This window comes from Octodon degus, unplaced genomic scaffold (assembly GCF_000260255.1).
Source record: "Octodon degus isolate 3935 unplaced genomic scaffold, OctDeg1.0 scaffold00088, whole genome shotgun sequence".
NCBI classification, from domain to species: Eukaryota; Metazoa; Chordata; class Mammalia; order Rodentia; family Octodontidae; genus Octodon; species Octodon degus.
The window spans coordinates 1,067,203-1,085,509 of record NW_004524664.1 but is presented as its reverse complement, the minus strand read 5'-3'; positions in this window follow the sequence as shown (position 1 = coordinate 1,085,509).

Below are 18,307 nucleotides of genomic sequence, written 5' to 3'. Positions count from 1 at the left end.
AATGTTGGAGAGGCTGTGGGGAAAAAGGAACCCTTTTCCACTGCTGGTGGGAATGTAAACTGGTGCAACCATTATGGAAAACAGTGCAGAGAAAAAACTAGGACTGGAAATCCCATTCAAAAAAGTAGGACTGGAAATCCCATTCAAACCAGCTATTCCCTTACTGGGAATTTTCCTGGAGGAACTAAAAATGTCACATCATAGTGATATATGTGCACCTATGTTTATAGCAGCACAACTTGTGATAGCCAAATCTTGGAAACCAAGATGCTCATTACCTGAGGAATGGATGAAAAAAATGTGGTATTTTTATACAATGGAGCATTGCTCAGCTATAAAGAATGATAAACTCAAAGCCTTCATATTTAAGTGGATGCCACTTGAAGATATAAGTGAAATAAACCAAACTCACATGTGTAAATATCATATAGTCTCCTTAGTATAAGAGCTCAAGTGAAGAATAAAAATTGAAGTGTATGACACAATTAAAAGGAAAGTGAGTACTTGAGGATTAGACAATGAACAGAGGGCAAGGAAGAAAGTTAGGAAACATGACAGGGGCAAAGCCATACATTTATATGTACAAGATGGGTAAAGCAATGATTCTGAGAATCTTCAGCAGGTTTTCAAAACTAGCAGGTAATTGGTAGGATTCTCACCCTGACTAACTATATATGCTGATACTTATGAACTAAGCAACTGCACTGAAGATAACAAGGTGTAATGGTAGGGTCATGCTTGGAATGTCTGTCATTCTGGTCTTCTAAATACATATAGCTTGTCATGACATACCAATTACTGCCATACTGTCTCCCAAGTAAATGTTTGTTTAAAAAAAAGGGGTAATAATTGAAAGGAAAGGAAAAAAAAAGAGAGTGGTCATGGTGGTATACCAGAGATTGAACTCAGGCCTTTGCACTTGCCAGGGACACACTTATTCTACTGAGCCATCTCCCTGGCCCTGGGATCAATATATTTTGACACATTGTACACTATTGTAATCAAGTCATGGAGCATGAATGTCAGCCCAGAAAGTTCTCTCTCTCTCTCTCTCTCTCTCTCTCTCTCTCTCTCTCTCTCTTTTCAATGTCATATTTCTTTTTTTAAAAATAATTTTATTGAGAAACAAATATCAATGAGACAGTTTCACAACCAATTACTCGCACATTTTCAATAATTAATACATTGCATATTTTTGTCTTAGTGGTTATTCATTGTACAAGATGCAGACATGATATCCTGTCTCAAACACTATTATAACAAACTTCTTTATTCATTGAATTAAGAGAATGGAGCTGGAAATCCCAGAAAGTTCTCTCTTAACCATGGTCAGTTTTTTTCCTCTGGCCATTTTGTAGCCCCAATGAAACACTGATTTGCTTTCCACTGCCATAGGTTATTGTTTCTTATTTTATTGACATGGAGTCAAACAATATGGACTCGGTTGCATCTCACTTTCTTTTGCCCAGCGTAAAACATTGCATGCTTTATCAAATATTTTTCAGGGAAGGTGATTTCATTCCGTGTGTCCTACAAAATGCCAATTGCTGATATCAACTGGTAAATAGTTTGCATGAACTCATCTGTTTCCTGTCTTCTTAAGCACTCTCTGAAAGAGTTCCTGGGTGACTTTACAGGTTGTTGATGCAAGTTAGAACTTCAGAGATCACAGTGAGTTTCACACTAAAAACAAACAAACACACAAAATAATTCATCAACAGAAAATGCTCTAGCATGTCCCATAAATGATGATCAAATATCACCCATGGTTGCAACAGTTTTGTACATTTTGGGGCTGCTGATAATATTCAAGCAAAGAGGGCTCTTTATCCAACTTAGATCTATTTTGGATTTGCCTAAAATAATTGCCCCAGAGGGAAACCCCTAGTAAAAACTGCAAAGTAGAAGCAATCAGTCTTGGTACCTTTCCAATATTCTTGCTTGTTTGCTTCTTTTTCCACATTCTGCAGCTCAGTCCCTCAGGTGCCAGAAGTCTCTCGCTGTCATTTCCACCTAAGTGTGCCATTTGTGCTGGTTCTGTTGACAGCGTCTTTATTGTCTTATTTCACCAGACACTGGCGGTTTCCAGGTTTGAGCAGATCAGCTGGTCTATTTCACCTTAAGTTATGCATAGAGCCATAAGTGCAGCACTGTGCTGTGTGCTGGGATGGGGCAGTGCGTGGTCCTAGTTCTTGGCCAGTTCACAGAGTGTTGGAAGACCCACATGTGGTCTTTTCTCTTCCTCTTAAGTGTCCTTCTTGCCGGGCCTGGAGCACGCACTTGTAGTCCCAGCTACTCGGGAGGCTGAGGTGGGAGGATCGCTGGAGTTCAGGAGTTCTGGGCTGCAGTGTGCCATGCTGATCCGGTATCTGCACTAAGTTCGGCATCAATTTGGTGACCTCTTGGGAGTAGGGGGAACACCAGATTGCCTAAGGAGGGGTGAACCGGCCCAGGTCCGAAACGGAGGAGGTTAAGTGTCCCTCTTGTCTATTCAGGAGCGAGAGAAGACTTGTAGGATCTTGAGTCACACACTTGGCCATTACGTGTCTACGTTGTGTGCTCCCACTGCATGGCAGTGCATCCGTGTTCACTTTGCTGCTGTGTTGTGGAATTACGGGTATAAAACCCCTGCCTGCCGGTGCGGGAGTGCTGCTTGGAAGAGGGCGGGGAGTTATATGCCAACTCTCCTAGTGAATCACCGAGTCTCCTCCTGGTGCCTGCCCCGGCCATTCAAAGTTATGTGAAAAGATCAAGGCAATTGCACTGTGCATAGGGAAATGTAAAAACTACATGGTAATTGTGGTTTCTTTTGCCATCCAATAGTGCCGAAGAAGTTAATGATAAGGCTGGGAAGTGTTCCTGCTAATAGTCTAAAGATCATTATTAATCACAATAGTCTATTATTAAAAATAGCTTGCTAAGAGGATTTTTCGAGACCACAGAATACTAAATTTTAGTACTAATTAAATTAAAAATTTGTTTAAAAATGAAGTTTTGATAATTTTCTCAGAGACAGCTTATACCCTTCCAAAATGTAGCTTTTGAAAATTGTAAAAAGCATATTGAATTTTTTAAGCTTGTCACTTTTATTTCCTAGGCTTGAAAATTAGCATAATACTATCATTGTCAATCAAAGGAGAGGCTATAGACATAGAATGGAACCAGAGCTTAAGTGATCTGAAATTGCCTGGATGTGATTTTAAGCTCATGGAATAGGAAGAGGTTTGGAACCTAAGAATATAGAAGGGTATATCAACCTTTTCTCAGAGGTTATAAAGTGGATGAGAGAGTGCTCAAAAATTTCTGGCTCTCATTTAGTGTATTAAACCTGCTCAGAAGTAAGCTGAATGAATACATTGACCAGTAAGTTAGGGCTGCAGATGAACACTGCTGGAAATGATGAGTCTGGAAAATGAATGTGTTCTTGCTGAGATATGAAGTAAAGCAAAAAAAAGATGATTTATGAAGATTTTGTGAACTGGTACTAAACAATGTGGACTGGTAGTTGTGAAGCAGCCTCCAGATACGTGCTGTCATATCATGATTTACAGCCAGTGAGCTGGGAGTGGGGGAGGGGGCTATTTGCATTGATCACACAGTTCTATTTCATCAGAATTTAGATCTTTAAAGGCATTTAATAACATTTGTACAGTGAATTACGGAGAGTTGATTATAAGTGATAAAAAGAGGTTGCACTGGTGAAAACAATTAAAAAACTATAATTGCATGTGAAAGTAAAACTGGTTTGTTCAGCTCTGGATGCAGGCTCTATTTTCTTGTGGTTTGACAGGCAATTTAAACCACAAAATTAAACAGTAAAAGAACATGGCTTAAAAAATAAATCTAAAAAAATAGCTTTTTAAAAAATCTCAGAAGAAATAAAACCTTCTTCTAAATGTACTTTGGTGTTCCAAACTTTCCTTTTATTTAGAAAAACCTTTTTGTCTGCAAGAGTTTATAGTGAGTGAGCAACATGAATTTATTGTGAAATTTTGCCACTAAAGAACAGCTTTAATGAAATAGAAAAGGTTTTTTTTTTTCATATCTTCCATCAAAGTTTTTTAAGTGGTTATTCCTTACATAACATGCATTAGGAATTTTTAAAATAGTAGTGTATTGTATTTATGTGTTTGAAAAGTGCTACCTAGTTTTTTTTATTAGTGTCGTCTCTCCCAGGGGCAAGTGGAAGGTGGGTCTCCAGGGTGCTTTCTTAGTGATTCCAAGAAGATTCCCTGAAGGCAAGGGTCAGACATATAGTTTTGTCATAAACCTGAGAGTCAGGGTTGGCTTTGTGGGTCTGAGACCCACACAGCCATGTAGGTTCCCTATTTAGAAGAGACCTGCAGGTTACTTAATGATCTGCAGTTGTGGTCTTGAAATACTTAATAATTTTAAAATAAGGGGTCTGTGTTTTATTTTGCAAATGCTTCACTAATTATATAGTCAGTTTTGCAGATAGCAATGTAATGGCTGACATTGTGTTCTTACTACACACCAAACATTATTTTAGATTTCTTTTATATGTCACCTTATTTAGTATTTATACCAGTGCTCTGAGTCATGTGCTATTGTTTCCAATTTACAGATGAAAAACTAATCTCAGAAAAGTCAGGCTACCCTAATCAGTGATGGAGCAGAGATTCCAGTTGAGACTGCATGCTTCTAGAGCTGATGCTCCTAATTGTGAATCTCTGTCTCTGTCTCTATCTCTCTCTGTCTCTGTCTCTGTCTCTGTCTTTCTGTCTCTCTCTGTCTCTCTCTGTCTGTCTGTCTGTCTGTCTGTCTGTCTCTGTCTGTCTGTCTCTGTCTGTCTCTCTTTCTCTGTCTGTCTGTCTGTCTCCTTCCCTCCTTCCCTCTCTCATCTCTTTCTCATTTTTAGTGCCCAGGGTCTTCACTTTTGAGTCCTCAGCTGCTTTATTTATGTATTTTTCTTTGGAGACAGGATCTTCCTATATTGCCCTAGATGGATTCAAATTTGTGATTCTCCTGCCTCAGTCTCCCAGAATGTTGGGAGTATAGATATGTGGCATTGTGCTTGTGTTTAGATTTCTTTTCTAGTCCTCATTTCCAATTACCACTGTCTGTGGTGTGCTAAAATGGGCAACGTCTATGAAAAAATGTATAAAGTTTCTTTAAAATACCCTTGGTGGACGCAAATAGATATCCAGAAGTCAAACAAAATTCCTTAATCTCATTTAAATGAAACAGGTAGGTTTGTGATGCAACAGAAGGAACAAAAGAAGTAAGCAAAGGAAAGAAGTTTAAAAAGAAGAAAGGTAAGAGCATGGGCTGTGGCAACATGGACCCTCAATGGCCAGCCTGGGAGGATGGGGTGGGGGCGGGGCTGGGTAGCCTGGTATCTAAAGGCAAACATAAGGAAGTACAATCATGTGGGCCATTTAGCAATTTGATTATGGCTGGTCCTGCGCAGAGAAAGTCATATGTTTTAGGTTGATTTAGGGGGACTGAGTGAGAACAACATTTTTCTGATTTGCAGGTGGCAGAGTATATGAATACTGGTGGATGTGAGGCTGGAGACGGCTAATGAAGGCCAAATGCTGGCAGTGCAGTGAGACATGTTCATGCAGCTGGGCCTGGGCAAGGGGATCCATAAACTAGCTGGTTTCAGGGTACTGAGGGAGTCCTTGTTGCCCCTCTGATTGCCATCTAGCAAATAGGCACTCAGTAATAAAAGAATCTAATCACTGCCCACTCTGCTATGTTTAATGCTCCATATTTTTCAGAGAAGCTGATGTCATCCATCAATAGGTTAGACGCTGGCATATTTCTCCATCCTAGTCCCTACCACAATTGCTGATACACAGAATAGGGCAGGGGCCTTGAGCACTGTGTCTTGTATGGTGTTGCTTCCCTAGTGCCCAGCATACTGAGGAAATGACTGAATGCTGGTAGCATGAGATAAAAATCAAAGTTAATCCTTTAAATCCCAGATTCCTTGTATGCTAAATAAAGTCCACAGCTCGCTGAATTTTGATATTTGTATGCAGTATGCATTACTAATTAACTCGGGTGAAGACTGTTTGGTTTGAGTCAGCTACAGTGCTAAACAGTCCTATGATGTGTGATGTCAAAGAAATACCTATTTGACCTTCATTCCTGGTTCTGGGACAGGGTTCTTAAAATCTTTGTAATTTCCTGAGAGATAGGGATGAGAAGAAAATTTTTCTTATTCATGTTGGTTTCACGGGATTTTTTAATTACAAATTTTTATTAGTCCATGTTTGCTGTATGTAGTGATTGCATTCATCATTGTGAGGTGGTACATGTACATAATACATCTTAATTCTTCTTACTTCCCCTGTTTGCCTTTTCTCATCCCCCTTCTTGCATTTTTTAATGGTCCTTTTTCATTTATAAAGAGATTTATCTCCAGGGGAATTTTATTGCATTTAAGATGGATCACTACTCTCTTATGGTCAAAAGTGTTCTTTTCAGTTGCATACACTGAGCCAGCAGTGGTGGTGCATACTTGTAATCCCAGTGCTTGGGAGGGTAAGGCAGGAAGATAGCTTCAGTTTGAGGCCAGTCTGGCCTATGTATCAAGATCTTGTTTTGAATAATTGTATAAATCAAACTAAGAGACAAAATATAGTAAATATTAAAGAACACTAAGAAAATATTCTCAAATATTAAGTGCTTTTGAATTGTGCAAAAATTAAAGAACTTGTAGGTAGTTTAATTTATTTACATATTTTGACAATCTAAATTTCAGATATGTGGAGTATCAGCTCTATGTCCACATGGACACTGACCTTATTTTCATAGCTGTACATCCACTGCCTGCTGCTGTTCCCTCTTGCTGATTGACTTGTTAGCATGTGGTTCTCAGTATTGTTGACCCAGATATTTTAAGGAAATCAAAGTACTGATAATTTCAAACCAGATACATTTATAATTATTCTCAGCATAATGGGCGAATCTGAAGGAGCCATGGATTAGTTCTCTGTGCCTTGTCACTAGGGCTACGGAATGTAATGAGGAGAGGCAAGTGGACCTGAGAGAAGGACAGCTGCTGTCATCTTTGTTGTCTTTGTTTTCCTGTTGACTATGGGATGAAGGACTAGGGAGGGGGCATTTTCAAAAGCAATGTGTAGGATGCAAAGGCAGGTACCATGGACATGCAAGTGACTCCTCTGACTTCCAGCCATTTATCTCCTTCCCTGTCTAAATATCAGGGGAAGCAAGTTATCAGCAAAAAAACATCTTAGAAATGCAGTGCAAGTGAAGGGTTTGTGCTCAGCCTATGAGGAGGTGTTCTCTGCCCAGTTTGGCAGTGGGGGCGTGCTTCAAAAATAGTAGACTTCTGAGTTATAGGAAAACATTTTACCTTTTTCTAATTACTTATCCAGAAGATGTGCACTTATGAACCAGCTGGTATTCAGTAATATAATTCTAGGCATCCATTCAGTTTACAAGTGACCAGGTATAAATGTCCATATGGTGTCAGAGCACAAGAGGCCAAGCCTGTATCGGTTTCCACAGGGCTGGCATCTGCTGTCTCTGTAGGTAGCAAACAACGTTACAAGCAATCCTTCGCTTCCTTAAGCATGATAGAAAGGCAGAAATCCTTAAGAGCAACTCCAGACCCAAGGTGGGTTTGAAATTGTATTATAAGTTGTTCCTGTTATATACATGTTCCCTGTAAACCACAGTTTTTGAAATGAAACACTTTTCACAACTGGGCTTTACCAGCGTTGCATTTAGAGAAGCAGCTGCCCTGTGTCCTTTAATAAGGAAATAAACCTGAAAATTCAGCTTAAGCCCTCAGGGTATGCAATTAGACAGACTTGCCCACCCCTACAAGGGAGTGCTGCCCAGCAATGTGAAGCTCCCCTCCCCCATTACACAGAGAGCACCTTTAAGACAGGTAGAGAGAGATTTTGGGTAATTTTGTTCTATTTATGTGGAGAAAAAGAAAGTGGGAGACTAGGTGTGGAAAATGTTGACTTCCAAGAGCAAAACCAGATTGCAAGAAACTGTTTTAGAATTTATAGGCCTGAAACACTAGTTTCTGACTATACACAGCAAATTCTAGAATGGAATTATGGAAGGACTGCAGTATTTGTAAGCCAAGAGACCTCATTGCTTTGGTCTATTGGAATGGGGGAATGATTCTGTCAAGAGAGAGTCTAAAAAGGGTTAATGTAAGAAAGAATGCAGAAAGAAATGGCTCTGAATGAAGTTTGACTTTGTCTGAGGTCCTAACATTTTCAGAGTAAATATGATATAGAGGGCTGGGGAGATAGCTCAGCAGTCTAAGTACCTGTCTGGCAAGTGCAAGGTCCAGAGTTCAATCTCTGGTAGTGCATGCCATGCTGCCCCGAAACCTGGGTGCACTGTGTGGGCCAGTCACCAAAACCAGGTGCTGGAGAGGCTAAGACAGGAGAATCTCTATGAGTCCAAGGTACATAATGAGACCCTGTACTGAATATATAAATAAATTTATTAAAAAAAATGCTGTAGAGGGGCCGGGGAAATGGTTCAGTAGGATAAGTGCTTGACTGGCAAACGCAAGGATCTGAGTTCAATCCCCGGTTCCGAAAAAAAAAAAAAAATGCTGTAGAGCAAGAAATGGAACAGATTTACAGGTGATGTCTCCTCCCATTCCAGTAGACTTCGTTTGTAGATATCCCAGGAAAAAAGGTCATTTGGGACTATTATTGCCAGTAAATTTTGTCTTTGGTCAATCTGTATGGTAAAAACAATTTTCATGATAAGATAAGAGTAATGACACTTAATAGGGGTCTGCTTTGTGTCAAATAATGCTTTAAGTGCTTTTTAAAAATATATATTTTAAGGTACTTATTCTTAACACAGAAAGTGAATATATTCACTTTGATTTTAGATATTTTTAATATCTAGACGCTTTAGAATTTTTTATTTTAAAAATAAAAAAATAAAAAAATAATAAAACAGAGTTTCAAAACAGGTGAGTAGGAGAGTTACAATAATCAATACATTGTGTATTATCTTCATAGTAGCTATTCAGAATGCAAGATACAGGCATGATATTTTATCCAAACAATATTAGCACAAATCTTTCCTTTCATGAACTAAGAGAAACCAACTCTATACCTATCTTAACTGTCTTGTGCATAAATATCTCTTTTCTCTTTCCTTGGGAGGTTAAATATGTTGTTGATCAAACAGCCAGTCAGTGGCAGAACCATCATTCAAATTTAGGTCCAGTCTATCTTGAAGTTTGAGGTTCTAACCACTACTTTCCAAAGTGAAGATAAAAGTGGGAAAACACTACATAGTGTTTGTATAGAAGAGTGGTTCCATTTTTAAAAATACTTTTACTGTAGAACAAATAGCAATGAGACAGTTTCAAAACTGATCAGTAGGACAGTTTCAATAATAAATACATTGCACATTGTTGTCTTAGTGGTTATTCATTGTACAAGATGTTGACATGACATCCTGTCCACAAACACTATTAGAACACATCTTTTTATTCATTGAATTAAGAGAATGTAGCTGTATATCTATCCTATTTTGAATATACAGATACAAAATGGTCATTCATTTGTATCTCCTTTTTTTGTTTAGTTTTGTCAGAGAAGGGTATTTCACTGTCAGTTAAATATTGTAGGTGTATGAATTCAGCAAAGTATTCCAATATAGTCCAGTAGTCCATAATAGTAGTGGGTTATCCGCAGGACTAACAATGTGAGAAGTTGTTGACCTGAGCCCTTTACAGTCCAACATACCAACATGGCTTCACTCCTTATATCTCGTTTTTATACCTTTCTGCTGGATGGTTAAGACCAAGATAAAGCAAAACTTATATAACAAGAAATGTAACTTTTGTATGTGATAAGGTCAGTCAAGTCCCCTCAGGATTTCTCCTGAAACCCTGTACTGCAGTCTGTAGATCCTATGTTAGTGTCAGCCATGTGGATGAGTCATGGCCATTGCTTGGCCAATTTGCTTTCTGTGAAAGCCTGAGAGAATGTTTTCTCTCCATGTGACTCTTCCTTAGGCACACTCTACATCATCAATCATTTTCCTCTTTGGCCCCGTAATCTTGATCAGAAAATTTGGGACACAACTGAGTTACATGATGTTACAATGTAGATTCTCTTATGTCCTGAGTCTCCCTAGTATAAAAACTCAAAAGAAGAAATACAAATAGAAAGGTGTAGCACAATTAAAAGGAAAGTGAGAACTTGAGGATTAGACAATGAAGAGAGGGCAAGGAGAAAAGCTAGGAAACATGACAGGGGCAAAGCCATACATTTATATGCACAAGATGGGTAAGGCAATGATCCTGAGAAACATCAGTATGTTTTTGAAACTAGCAGTTAACTGGTAGGATTCTCATCCTGACTAACTATATATGTTGCTACCTGTGAACTAAGCAACTGCACTGAAGATAGCAATGTGTGATAGTAGGGTCATACTTGGAATGCCTGTCATTCTGGTCTTCTAAATGTGTACTGCTTGTCATGACATACCAATTACTGCCATACTGTCTCTAAGTAAATGCTGGTTTTAAAAAAAGGGTAATAAATGAAAAAAAGACACATGAAAAGAAAATGTCACAGGACTGTCCTGCTACAGTGCTATATATGGTTAGATTTCTAAATTTCTGTATAAAAATATGTAATTATTTATTTATATTTTAAAAATATTTTTTAATTTTATTTATTTATTTATTTATTTTGGTGGAACTGGGGACTGAACTCAGGCTATTGCTCTTGCAGGGAAGTGCTTATTTCACTGAGCCACCTCCCAGGCCCCTTAAAATATTTTTTATTTTATTTATTTACTTTTTTCCCGGAACCAGGGATTGAACTCAGGCCCTTGCGCTTGCCAGGGAAGTGTTTATTCCACTGAGCCATCTCCCTGGCCCTCTTAAAATATTTTTTTAATTAAAATTTTTTTCATATTCTGTGGGACTTAAAGTTTAACATATCAGTACTTGATGGAAAATACCTGTTCCATTTTATGCCTAAGATGTTTGATATTCAGACAGATAGTGAGGTTAAACCCAACTGCATATGTCGTAGGGTAATAATAAGCTTCTCTTCTGGAGGGTTAACAACTTAAGTTTGCAGACCAAAAATTAGAAAAAAAAGAAGGGTTGCAAGGTCAGCCAACATTTTGCCCCTAGCCTTTCAAGGTCAGTGAAGAAGAGTGGTTTTAATTCATAGCAAAACATTCCTCCCTCTCCCCTGCCATGGCCCACTGAGAACTGCTGATTCTACCCTTTTTTTTTTTTGGTACGGGGAATGAAATTCAGGACCTTGTGATTGCCAGGCAGGTGCAGTGACACTGAGCTACATCCCTGGTCCTGATATTACACTTTTAAGTTACAAAGGGCTTTCATGTATGCATTCTCATTCACACATTAAAACCTGTCTAGTATCTCCATCCCTGAAGGTGTTTTGTTTCCCTTAACAATCTGAAATCCCATTCTAAAATACAGTGGAATGGGGAAGAATCCAGAAGATACTTGGATCTACTTGCATTGTATAATTAGTCTCTTCCTAAAACCTTGCCAATGTCAAACAATGTTTTCAATGACTTATAGTTTAAATACTATAGTAATGAGTGGATGCCTCACAAAAATTACTTTGAGTTTAGAAACAGTTCACTGGACTCTACCAAGGCAAGCTACTCAATGCAAATCTCATTTCAATATTCTCATGTTTTTTTCTTTTCTTTTTTTTTTCTTTTTAAAAGGTCTGCATGTACTGCCAGACCTTTAAGCTTTAGTGGACAAAAATTCTTCCATCAGCAGAAACATGAACTTGTTTAATTGAGATCAGCACTTCTGCTTTAAATCGGGCACATGGAAAGCTAAGGCTGTCCCTTTTCCACTGATTCTGAGAGGCTGGCCTGACCCAGTGAGTTCTATAGTTACTCTCCTCATAGCTTTGACTCTTACTCAGAGAAGTTGCCTCTTTTCTTTTGAAATGAAGCCATTAATGCTCCTGAGATGCCTGCTTCTCTGAGAAAGAAATGCATCTTTGGTAATAGTACATAATAGGAATCATGTTGGTGGCTGCAGTGGTAATAATGGTGATGGTGGTTGTGGTGTTGTATGTGGAGGGAGTAGGGGAGGCATTTTCTTGGTAAACTGATTTTTGACTGGAAAAAGTTGGTTCTAGAAGTTTATTTTAAAGATAGTTTAGAAATTTTTCTGTTCATTGAGTTCTGAAGACTTGTGAGAAAAAAAAAATCAACCTGTAAGACTGGCTTGGAGCATTTATTAAAAAAAGATGCACATAGTATAGTAGTGAAATGTTAGTGGGAATCTGTGAAATGTAAGAAATAAAAAAATCTTTAGTTTTGGATTGCATTTATAAGTTTTTAAGGCCCTTAGTGCCATTTTTTTTTTTTCAAGTTAGCTCTGACTGATGATGTGTCCCAGATTTGATGACTTCCTCTCTATGTTAATTTTCGACCTTTTCCACTGGGTGAGTTATGGATTGATAATATAGAGGAAAGTAAAAACACACCAGAGAATTTTAATACATAGTGAAAAGGCTTCAGTTGTAAGAACTCTGAGAACTGAGTCCTTTTACCCACTCTGTTTTATTTAACAACTCCCTGTCTATTAGGAGTTTGCTTCACTTGACGATTTCATGTTAATCATCTTTTGTTTTATAGCCCTTTATTTTCCTGCTAGAATCAATATCCCATCAACTTCACCAGCCGTCTACTTTGTAATCTATGAGACTGTGCTAGTTCAGGGCTGAATTTATACAGGAACAATTTGCCTTAAGTGTTACCCGTTCTTTATCCAAAACATTTCTTCCAGTTTGTTCTCATAATTTTACTACTTCTTGCAAAGCTGCTTCCGCACTGTTAGAGAATTAAAAGTGACAAGCAAAATGCCTGTGTGGAGGATATAGAAGTTGGACTGGAAAACAAAAAAGTTAAATCCATGCTGTGTGGTAGGCTGATAAAATATCACCTCTGTTTCACACTGTGTGGCTGTCGCAAGACAAACTTGATGAATTTATTTCCACTTTGCCAGAAAATTAGATCATTTTGGAGAGACCATATTTTAATGCAGTTTTGGATACTGCTAGTATATTTAGATTGCTTCGGTACAAGCATAATTAATCGACTTTGGTATCATGTAGTTGTGTTATCTCCTTTCTTTATGGTTGCCTTCCTTTCACTGGGTGGCAGCTGGCCTGTAGGGCATTAGTATAAATCCAAGTTGTGTATACCACAGAGGGCTCCGAGTTCTTTGCAAAGATTAATTTAGAAATTAAAAGTGCATTATCGTCCTGTAAAAATATGATCTAGATTGTGATGCCAACATTTTTAATAAAATAAATTATTAAGTTAAAACAATTAATCTTATCACCAAATGTTAATTGTTTGCTGTCACTGAGAAGTTGGCAATGAATTTTTTTCTTGATGCCTGTTGTAGGTGATCTGAGAACTCAATCTTCTTATCTACTCTGATTTATTTAACAACTTCCAGCTTATTAAAAGCCTACAAAGACATTTTATCTCACAGGATATTTTCCTGGGGATGATGACACACTGTACTTTTCTATGTGGTGATATTTATTTTGAAATATGTTATTTTCTTCTTAATGGAATAGTTTATTTTTTGCATGGGAGGAAGTCTAATTCCTGGTGTCCACATGATGGCAATATATTTTTATTTTCTCTATCATATCTTTTTTCATTTTGTTTTAGATGTAGTAAGGTGTATGATAAAACAGATTGGGTAGGTACACATATTTATGCTCTTGCTGAAATTGCTTCAACTTGATTCCATATGGAAATACTCAGTAGCAACTATGTCAAGAGGTTAGAATCTAAGAAGACTTTTAGTTTCAGCATCCTCCTTTGTAAAATGGAAATAATCCCTGTTCTGATGCTCTCTCAGAGCTGCATGAAGAAAATGTAAAATGCTTTTAACACAAAATTTGTGCCAAGCATCAGGGTTATTTTAAGGAAGGTGGAGCTTGTGTGAATTACACGGGAGAGAATACACATTGACATATAAAAAGTCCAATTATGTTGTAAAAATTGTAGGAATGTCAGTCGTACTTTTACTGAAGTCATCTAAGTTTAGTCAAATCTTCTCTCCTGTAGCTTTCTTTTCTTTTCTTTTTCTTTTGCATCTTGTCCCTATATTATACTTTCTTAGGTTTTTACTACCTGTCACCCTCTTAACACTGAAATTCTCAAATATTCTTCCTTGGCTTGTCACGTCTGATGGTCACAGGCAGATATTGATTAAAATGACAGGTAACATCTCTGAGCATCTTAACATTCTAAGTGATTACCAAGAGTGGGAATATATGGGAATAATCTCTGTTCCTGGAAAAGAAAGGTGCTACAGAAAAGTATTTTATCTTTCTTTCTTTCTTTTTTTTTGTATTTAGAACAGGATATAAAGGGTGTACAAAGTCTCACTGCATAGATCAGACTCGAAGTGATTCTCCTGTTTACAGCCTCCCAAGTGCTGGATTACAGGCATGCGCCATCCCTCCCCCCCCATCGCCCTCTCAGCTAGCCCAGGGTGAGGGGCCAGCACTGCAGGCCAGGGGATTGAACTCCCAGCCCCTGTATCTGCCTAAGCAGGTGCTTTAATCTTCTGAGTTATTTGGCTGGCCCTAGAGTTTTATCTTTTCCTTGAAGTATCATGTGAAACTACACCAGGCTGACTACAGAGTTTCGGCCAAAACAAATTTAATTTTGACCTTGGACCCAGCAAAGTCCTTCCAGACTCATCATGAGAATGACAAGCATCTACAAATGAGCCTATTTGGAGAGTGCTTTGTCTCTAACTAATAAAAAATAGAGGAAGTTGAAACTACTCATTAGACACCAATTACTTAGAGACAGTGTCATACATTTAAAAGAACATTCTAGTAAATCTAAACAAAACTTATTTAATTGCAGTCAGAATAGATTAAGCATAGATTAGAAACATCTTTTTCTGTCTTATATTTTGTACTAAGAGTTTAAATCTAGCCCTGAAGTGTTACTGAGTATTTTATTGTTACAGGCAAAAGAAATTTTAAATGACATGATGAAATCCTACCATTTACTAGTCACATTTGTCTTTGAGGCAAAACTCTTTATTCTTTCTTTCTTTCTTTCTTTCTTTCTCTCTCTCTCTCTCTCTCTCTCTCTCTCTCTCTCTCTCTCTCTCTTTCTTTCTTTGCCATAATTATATCGAGAAACAAATAGCAATGAGACAGTTTCAAATCAAATTGGTAGGACAGTTTCAATAATTAACACATTGCATACTCTCTTCCTAGTGGTTATTTGCTGTACAAGATGCAGACACGATATCTTTTTTACAAACATATTAGAACAATTCCCTCTATTCATTAAGAGACTATAACTATATATCTATCCTAACCATTTTGAATACATAGATATAAAATGGACATTCATCTGTATCACTTTTTTGTTTAGTTGGGTTATTTGAATAATATAGGTGTGTGAACTCAGCAAAATATTCTAAAAGAGTCCAACAGTCCACAATAGTATTGGGTCTTCAGCTTGACTGGCAATGTCAGAAATTTTTGACCTGAGTCCCCTACAGCTCAACATAATACTGTGGCTTTACTTCTTCTGTTTTTTTTTGAACATACTGAATGAAGTATTATTTATTAGCATGTTTGTAACATACAATAATCATGTTCACTGTGGGTGGTTGGTACATACACATAACACTTATTAATTGTCTTTTCATTCTTTTTGTCTGTATTCTCATTCTCCTTCTTCCATTGCATGGCATCCCTCCTTTTACAAAAGATATATCTCCCTTTCTTATTGTTTTCTTCAAAATTTTATTGATAAACAGATAGCAATGAGACAGTTTCAAATCAAATCGGAAGTACAGTTTCAACAAATAACACACTGCATATATTCTTCTTAGTGGTTAATTGCTGTACAAGATGCGGACTTGAAGTTTTTTTTTTTTCTCTGAATGCCTTCAAGGAATGAGTGGCTGGCTTGTGTTGTGGGGATCGAACCACAGCAACCTGAACCTTATCTCCCTTTCTTATTATTATATCTCTTTCAGTTATTTATATTTTGGTTTCTAATATAAGAGAAACTATGCGATAATTAACCTGGCATGTCTGATTTTTCCCTTCACATATCACCTCAAGGTCAATCCATTTAGCTAGAAATCGCTCAATTGTACCCTTCTGCATAGCAGTGTAGTATTCCATAGTGTACGAATATCACATTTTAAATTCATTCCTGTGTTGATAGATATATAGGTTTTGCCAAGGTTTCACTATTATTTGTGCTACTTTAAGTATGTGTGTGTCACTTTAATATGATGTCTTTAACTCTTTGAAGAAGATAACTAGAAGAGGAGTATTTGGTTGGAATGAAATTATGAGTTTTAGTTTTTTGTGAAATCACCACACTGATTTGATTTCCATAGTGGTTGAACTAGTTTCAATTCCCACTATCAATTTAGAATGTTTCCTTTTTCCCTGCAGGCTCAGTAGCATTTGTTATTATTTGTGTTTTTTCCCCAAATTTTATTGAGAAACAAATGGCAATGAGACAGTTTTAAACCAAATTGGTAGGACAGTTTCAATAATTAACACATTGTATACATTCTTCCTACTGTTTAATTGCTGTACAAGATACAGACATGATATCCTATTTACAAACACCATTAGAACAAATCCCTCTATTCATTAAGAGAATGTAACCATATATCAATCCTAACCATTTTGAATACACAGATACAAGATGGACATTCATCTGTATCCCCTTTTTTATTTAGTTGCATTATTTGAATATTATAGGTGTGTTAACTCAACAAAATATTCTAAAAGAGGTCAGTAGTCCATAATAGTATTGGGTCTTCTGCTTGACTGGCAATGTCAGATATTGTTGACCTGAGTCCCTGCAGCTCAACATAACAGCATGACTTTGCTTCTTACCCTTCGTTTTTATACTTTTGTGCTGGATGGTTAAGACCAAGATAAAGCAAGACCAATGCAACAAGAGTTATAGCTTTTGGATCCGATAAGGTCAGTGAAATCCACTCAAGATTTATCCTGAGATCCTCTACCTCACATTGTAGAACCTTTGTCAGTGTCATCCATGTGGATGAGTCACAGGCTTTGCCTGGCCAATGGGCTTTCTATGAAAGCCTGAGAGAATGTTTTCTCTCCATGTGACTCTCCTATACACACTCTACATCATTGATCATTTTCCTCTTTGGCCCCATAATCTCCTTGATCAGAATATTTGGGACACTACTGAGTTACATGATATCACAGTACAAGTTCTCATATGTCCTGAGTCTTAATTGACCTTGGAAGGCTAGGGCCAAAATGCTGGCTTTATTTGTGGCCCTCCTTTTTCTCTAATTTTGGTCTGAAAACTTAGGTTGTTAATCTTCCAGAAGAGAAGCTTGTTGTTATTACCATACAACCTAGACTATTAGCTTAACCTCACTCTCTGTCTGAACATCAAAATCTTAGGCATGACATGGAACAGGTAGTTTTCATCAAGAATTGTTATGTTAAACTTTAAGTCCTTACAGAATATGATTAAAAAACACTTAAAAAATTAAAATGTATTTTAAAAGTAGGCATAAAAGATTACATAATTCTTATGTTTACACGTAAGTCCAAAAATCTAACCATATGCAAACTTGAAGCAGGACAGTCCCTCAACGTTCCTTTTCCTGTCTCCTACCTTCATTAACCACCCCCTTATTTTTGAACAATCATCTACCGGAGAGACAGCATGGCAGCAACTGGCATGTCATGAGAAGAAGCCCATATTCAGAAGACCAGAATGACAGGCACTCCAAGCATGAACCTACTATTACAAATTGCCATCTTCAGTGCAGTTGCTTAGTTCACAGGTGTCATTATATATAGTCAGTCAGGGTGAGAATCTTTCCAATTAACTGCTAGATTTAAACATCTTCTGAAGATTCTCAGGATCATTGCCTTGCCCATTTTCTACATATAACTGTATGGCTTGTCACCGTCATGTTTCCTAGCTCTTCTCCTTTCCATTTCTTAATTATTTAGTCCTCAAGTTCTTTTTTTTAATTTTACCATTTTATTAGTGAGGATTTTTTTTCCAAAATTTTATTGATAAACAGATAGCAATGAGACAGTTTCAAATCAAATCGGAAGTACAGTTTCGACAAATAATACACTGCATATATTCTTCTTAGTGGTTAATTGCTGTACAATATGCAGACCTGAGATCCTATTTACAAAAACCACTAGAACAAATCATTCTATTCATTAAGAGAATGCAACTATATATCTATCCTAACCACTTTGAATACACAGATACA